Source organism: Nelusetta ayraudi, unplaced genomic scaffold, assembly GCF_046127955.1.
Source record: "Nelusetta ayraudi isolate G7.1 ecotype Tasmania unplaced genomic scaffold, CSIRO-AGI_Nayr_v1 ptg000028l, whole genome shotgun sequence".
NCBI lineage: Eukaryota > Metazoa > Chordata > Actinopteri > Tetraodontiformes > Monacanthidae > Nelusetta > Nelusetta ayraudi.
Genome location: NW_027466078.1, coordinates 3,725,397 through 3,731,616, shown reverse-complemented (window position 1 = coordinate 3,731,616; position 6,220 = coordinate 3,725,397).

Genomic DNA, 6,220 nt, shown 5'->3' with positions numbered 1-6,220 from the left:
CAACATGGACTTGCCACTGATTCCACAGAGTTGACAAAACCAAAAACCTATTTGTAAAGGTATGAACTTAGTTCTCCTTTCCATATCGGCAGCCCGTCATTTTCAGTCTTTTCGCAAACTTTTTTGGTTTGGATGCACCGATATCACTTTTTTACAGAACGAGAAGATTAATAGTACTTGCATTTCAGTACTCAAAAATACCAATACTGGTAGAATTACGTTTGTTTTTTTTTTTCCAGCATGTCTTTCTAGAGCAAGTTTTTAGCACAAATTTAACAGAAATGTCAAATGCATACATTTACAACTGGTATCGGCATGTATCCTACACATACGAGCTCAGTATTCAACCCCGGTATTGCTACTGATACCCATAACTGGTATTGGTATCGGTGCATCCCTAATTTTTGTCCTTGATCCTTAATTTTTTCCTGCAGGCCAAACAATAGAATGCAAGTTTTTAACATTACTGCATTGACTTCCTTATTGAAACCAGAAGTTTTGCCCATCTTTACATTCACTGGGATGTTTTTCTCTCTCTCTCTCTCTCTCTCTGTTTTTTTTTTTTTTTTTTTTTTTGGCCGCACGTGAATTTTTGTATAACCAAAAGTTGAGGTTGTTTTTGTTTGTTTGTGTGTTTTAATTGTACCATCAATGACTGAAAATTCTGAACGCAATCTATAATTTTGTTGCCTGCTGTTTGGCCTTTTTCTTTCAGTAAATGTCTTGAAATGTTGGGAAATGCAGGTAGCTTTCAGCGAAACTGTGAAGTAGTAATAAATATGAAACCCCTCTCTGTCCAGCTGGTAAACAGGCTGCAACCAGAGTAACAACAGCTGCAACAGTCGTAACAAACTTACTGCCTTAGTGCAAATTGGTTTTGATTGGGTTTGGGACATAATAAGGTTGAATGTGGGCCAAGTTCTGCTCCTGCTGAATAAAATGAATAATTATTACAAGGATGGATAGTAATTAATTATGCCAGATTTTTTTTTTTTTCATCTCAATCAATCAGAATGACAATCAGACATTTTAATAGAGCCTTTGAGTATAACTTTTTTTTCATTTTTAATTGAAGCTATGCAAATGCTAATTTAACTGTTTGTCTGCTACAGTATTTGCATTTAATTAGAGGTGTAGGCTTAAGACGAGGAGCAATAAGTGGGATTCTGCCAGAGGAATTAAAATTGATTCACATGCAGCCACAGAGATTGACCACATCTGGACACAATTTGAGTTTAAAATTCACTGCAAGCTTTACACTGAGCACCCGGCCATGGGTATAATACCCAATCTGACCTATTTATACAGGAAAAACACCCTGATATTCTTCCCACATGAACATGAAGATACTTGATTTGACTGTCTCTGCTCTCTGTTTCTCATTCGAACATGACTAGTTTCTCCATGTAGCCCCCAAAGAGTATAAACCTCTTGAATGTTGACAGCAACTTGGATTAATATAGTTAGACCATGGGGTGAATGGCACACACCATGCTAACTGTGTGTTCTATCTTTACTATTAACTTTAATATATTTCGCTCAGTGTTATCATTTGTGAGCCTGGAAACGTTCTCCAACACTGGGTTCCTGGCCTTCTGCAGACGCATCCCCTGCACTAGTTGCACTTGCAATTGTACAGGTTATTTATAGGGTAGAACTTCAGGAAACGACGTGGCTGACAGGATGCAGAACTCCAGGGGATAATTGTGTGTCATTTGGGAAAGGACGATGCACAAGGCCAGAAAAGTAAAGCTAATGAGGTTGTTGCCCGTGTTGTGCACTCACAGGGGCTTTACTGCAAGCCGAAGCTTGCAGGCAGCTTATTAATGCTGACGTTTCACAAAGGAGAATCAACAATCTCTGAGTTTGAACTGCGAATTAACTTGTTTCGGAAATTTGTATTGAATCTCATTTTTTTTTTTTTTTTTTCAATTTCTTAGCAACAGACTTGAATTAGTTTAATCAACTATGAGTAATTCAACTCCAAGTTACACACATGCAAGACGAAAACAAAACACCCACTTGAATGTACCATTACGTTTGTGTCTCTTCCCCTGGATCTTGAAAACGACACTGATTGACTGAATTAAAGACAATATATCAACTCATATGGCAATCGGACTTGATCACTTCAAATGTCATTCAGTAGCTTTTTTTTCCATTGTGCTGGCTTGTGCACTCTTCCCAACCTGTCAATGCAATTTTGCAAATTATTTTTGAAATTATTTACTGAATCAAAATACAGAGATCAGACTGGATCAGACCGCACTGGCTCAGTTTTTCTGGATTTCTTTATTCCCTCATACCCTTTTTGTACTCCTCAGGCCAAGTCGACCAGAATGAAGCATAAAGTACAAAGACAGAAACAAGGAAAAAGCTGGACGGACTCATTGGGCAAATGAAAACAACGCTAGGTGTTTTGAGGCTTCTAATCCCTCAGGAAGGCTCGCTCACACTCCTCCAGACACAACCGCAGATGAGAATATGAGGTACAAAAGAGAAAATCAGCTTTTGTTTCTGCCGTGATAGCCACAAGACCCTGGAGATCTTTTTTTCTTTTTTTTTTTTTTCCGCACAATTATACTGTATAATTATCTTATGACTGCATGAATGAATACGGTGCTACATAATTAGTTCATTTCATGGCAATTTTGCTAAAACAATGAGGAGAAAATGGGAATACATTTTCACAAATGGAAAAAAAAATCCCCAAAATGCATTTGGATGGAGTCCACTTTATTCAATTAGAAAGCAGTTTTTTAGTTTAAAGGTGTTATTTCAAAGTTTGTTTATATACAAACGTCAGTGCCCGTTAAATAGTATTCAGTAATCAAACAAATGAAATTGCGGTTTTCTCCTTGTATTTTAATCTGTTTTTTTGAGCTGATGGCATTCTGCCGCTGGCATGATGTCAACTGAGTAGCTGGTCCTTCAGTCTGTTGCAGGGCAGCTCGCTGCCGTTTCCACTGCCACAAAAATGTTGCATGTTTCCCAGACTACCTGCAAATGTTTTCCGTGATTCCATCTTAAATGCATTTTGTTTACTGTACTTTAGGATCAAAGGTGTTTGTTTTGACCTAAGCCATATCTGTTGAGTTACTTGGATGAGGGTGTGTTTGTGCATGCGAGTGTGTGTGTGCGTTTGCACCCGTGAGTTTTCTCAGTCTGACCTTTTAAAATCTATTACTACTCGTTGAATAGCTCCACAATCGTCGATGCAAAAGCTTTGGCTTTCTTTTTTTTTTTCTTCTTTTATTTGTACTTTGTCACCGTAATTTACTCAAAGGAAGCGCTGCATCGATTGCACCCACTAACAAAAAAAAAAGACAGAGTCTACAGTACAGTGGGGTGTGAGGATGACATTTGTACAGGCGGAGGATGGCCCGCAAGTTCCATCCGATCGATTCCATTGTGTGATCGCATCCCCCGCAAGAGAGGCGGCCGTGACACCTGCGGAGCCCTTGGGGGATCTGTTCAATATTTGACAAACAAAGACTTAAGGTACATTAAGGGGCTGGGCTGGAAAAGCTTTGTGAGGGATTTTTTTTTTTTTTTTTTTTTTCAAGTTCATGGAAACAAACAATGATGTGAAGTCAAGAACACATGGACGTGGCGTGTAAACCTGCAAAATGGCATCTGGTGTGTGACAGACCATGCTGTAAGGAGAACTGAAGGGCGAGATCACAATCCTGCTCATTATTAATGTTATTAATATCATCAACAACAGTCCACTAGGGAGGTTGTTCTTCCCTATGGGCTTCTAAATGGATAAATGGGAACTATTCTTTGCTATTCTTCATGTCTACTCGGGCTCATGCGAAACGCTGCAGATTTTAATTGCTCTGTTTGATATTTAGATATCGGTTGTTTCAAATTAAAGTGCCCACTATCCCCATTTGCACCCATTTCATTTCAAACTTTATGTGCTAATGGTTTACTAATGCGCTAATGGTTTAATAAAAACCTTGCTTATCCCTGCACAGTCTTTTGCACATCTGCTCTTGTAATAACTATAGTTTCTTTTTTGTTTTCTTTTTAGTGCCGCAACAGATCAATAAAGTACATCTATTCTATTCTATGTTAGACTCACTTTTAAAACACGTCAGTCCATCACTTTATAGTCCTTGTAATGTCTGATTTCTCAAAACTAAAACCAGAAACCATGCTCAAATACGTTTGAGGTGGACTGTACAATGTTGTTCTTTCTTTGAAGTGTGAATAATGTGACGCTGAAACAACTTGTCAAAATGATTTATAGATTCAGATTAGATGAGATTCAACATTATTGTCACTGCGCTGCAAGTATGGAGCAACGAAATGCAGCCACCAGTGAATTAAATACAAATGTACATTACACATTGTGTCTATACACGGCCTGGTCAAGAACGAAGTCGCCACCAAAACTAAAGGTCACACGCTGATATTTTGTTGGACCGCCTTTAGCTTTGATTACGGCACGCATTTGCTGTGTCATTGTTCAGATAAGCTTCTGCAATGTCACAAGATTGATTTCCATCCTGTGTTGAATGGAAATAAATGTTTATTTTTCGCCAAGGTCTTGCATTGATGATGGCAGAGTCTGACCGCTGCGCAAAGCCTTCTCTAGCACATCCCAAAGATTCTCAATGGGGTTCAGGTCTGGACTCTGTGGTGGCCAATCCACGTAAAACAGGTTGAAAATATACAGTTGAGATTTATCTGATTTCTTACATTTGCTGTTGCTGATTATGTTCACAGGAAGCACGTCTCCCAGAAGACCCATCGACTGTCGGGGCCATCGTAGTCGGAGTTTGTTAAGACCGGACGCGGGGGTATAAACATCTGCTCTGACTAGCGTGGAGGGAGGCAGGGAGGGAGGGCTTCCTGGAGGACTGGACTGCCTGTGGGGGGTGTGGGGGGGAGTGGGGGTGGGTACGAAAATGGTACGCTTCAACCAATACCGTCTTCTCTAGGACAGAATCTTGGTTCATGTTGCATGACCCTTCCCACCTGCAATACTTTAAGCTTGACTCATCCCCCTGAAGGACCGCCTGCATGAGACAAAGTTAACTGTTGGCCGGACAAAGGCCATATAAAGTTTATATGTAACGTACATTTATATAAGGTTTGCCAGGAGAGCTGTCTTCAGGCACCAAGGAGATCAAGGGGGGAACCAAGGTGTGACCTTCAGCCTTAAAATAGAGGTTCAATATATATATATATATTTTTTTTTTTACATTATTGTTATTCTTAATTTCCTTCTACATGATGTTCTACGACGATATAGTTTACCTTCCCACAATCAAAGGGGATTGTGTTTTCTCTCTCTTCAGCTGTGGTCGAACCTTTGTCCAAGACAGATGGAAGTGTCGGGTAATTCTCTCCATCAGGCGCCAGCTGGCTCAGAAACTGGGGACTTGATAAATGATTTTGTTTTGCCACAAGGAAGTTTGTGCCAACCACAATCAAAGTGACAATCAGTGCCACTCCCACCCAACATCACACCCCCCCCCACCCACCTGCCTTTGCAAATTAAATCAAACCAAATCAGACGTACTAGTTCTGTTTATAGTGTGTTACAAATTTTCACATTTTTTGTGTGTGTGTGTGTGTGTATATATGGGAGAGTAAACAACAGCAACTGCAACTACCGCTGGCCAATCAGTAGCTCCACGCTTCTTACTGATGTCAAAAGGTGCCTTTATTAAACAGCTCAAATGAAGCTCCATTGAACACCATGAAAGCGAGAACACAAAAATAAAGGTTTCAATGAGTACTTCTCGGCAGCCCAGGTGCACGGCATCTGGGTAATGCTTGACAGCCACACCCACACTCGCACATCCACACACACACATACACAGAGCAAGAGAGAGAGAGAGAGAGACGCACACACACACACACAATACCGCGGAAACGGCAGAGCTTGACGAGACGCAAAGCCAGGTACACCCAGTGATGTCATTTGGAGGCGGAGTTTACACATCAAGCTATATTAGCATGCTGCCTTGATGATTCATACAAAAAATAAACGACGGTAATTTGCTCAACTTAGGTCGCATGCTGACGCCTCAGCTGGGTGGAACAGTGATGTCATTGCTGAAAGCTCTACTGACCAATCAGGAAAACCGAGGCAGATCCGTGGGAAGCCTGATCAAGAGAAGGCGGTTCCTGAAAATGTTTTATTGTTATAACTATCATTATCCTCGTGTTTGGATTCGTTCTAGTGTGTTGGGACCCAAGT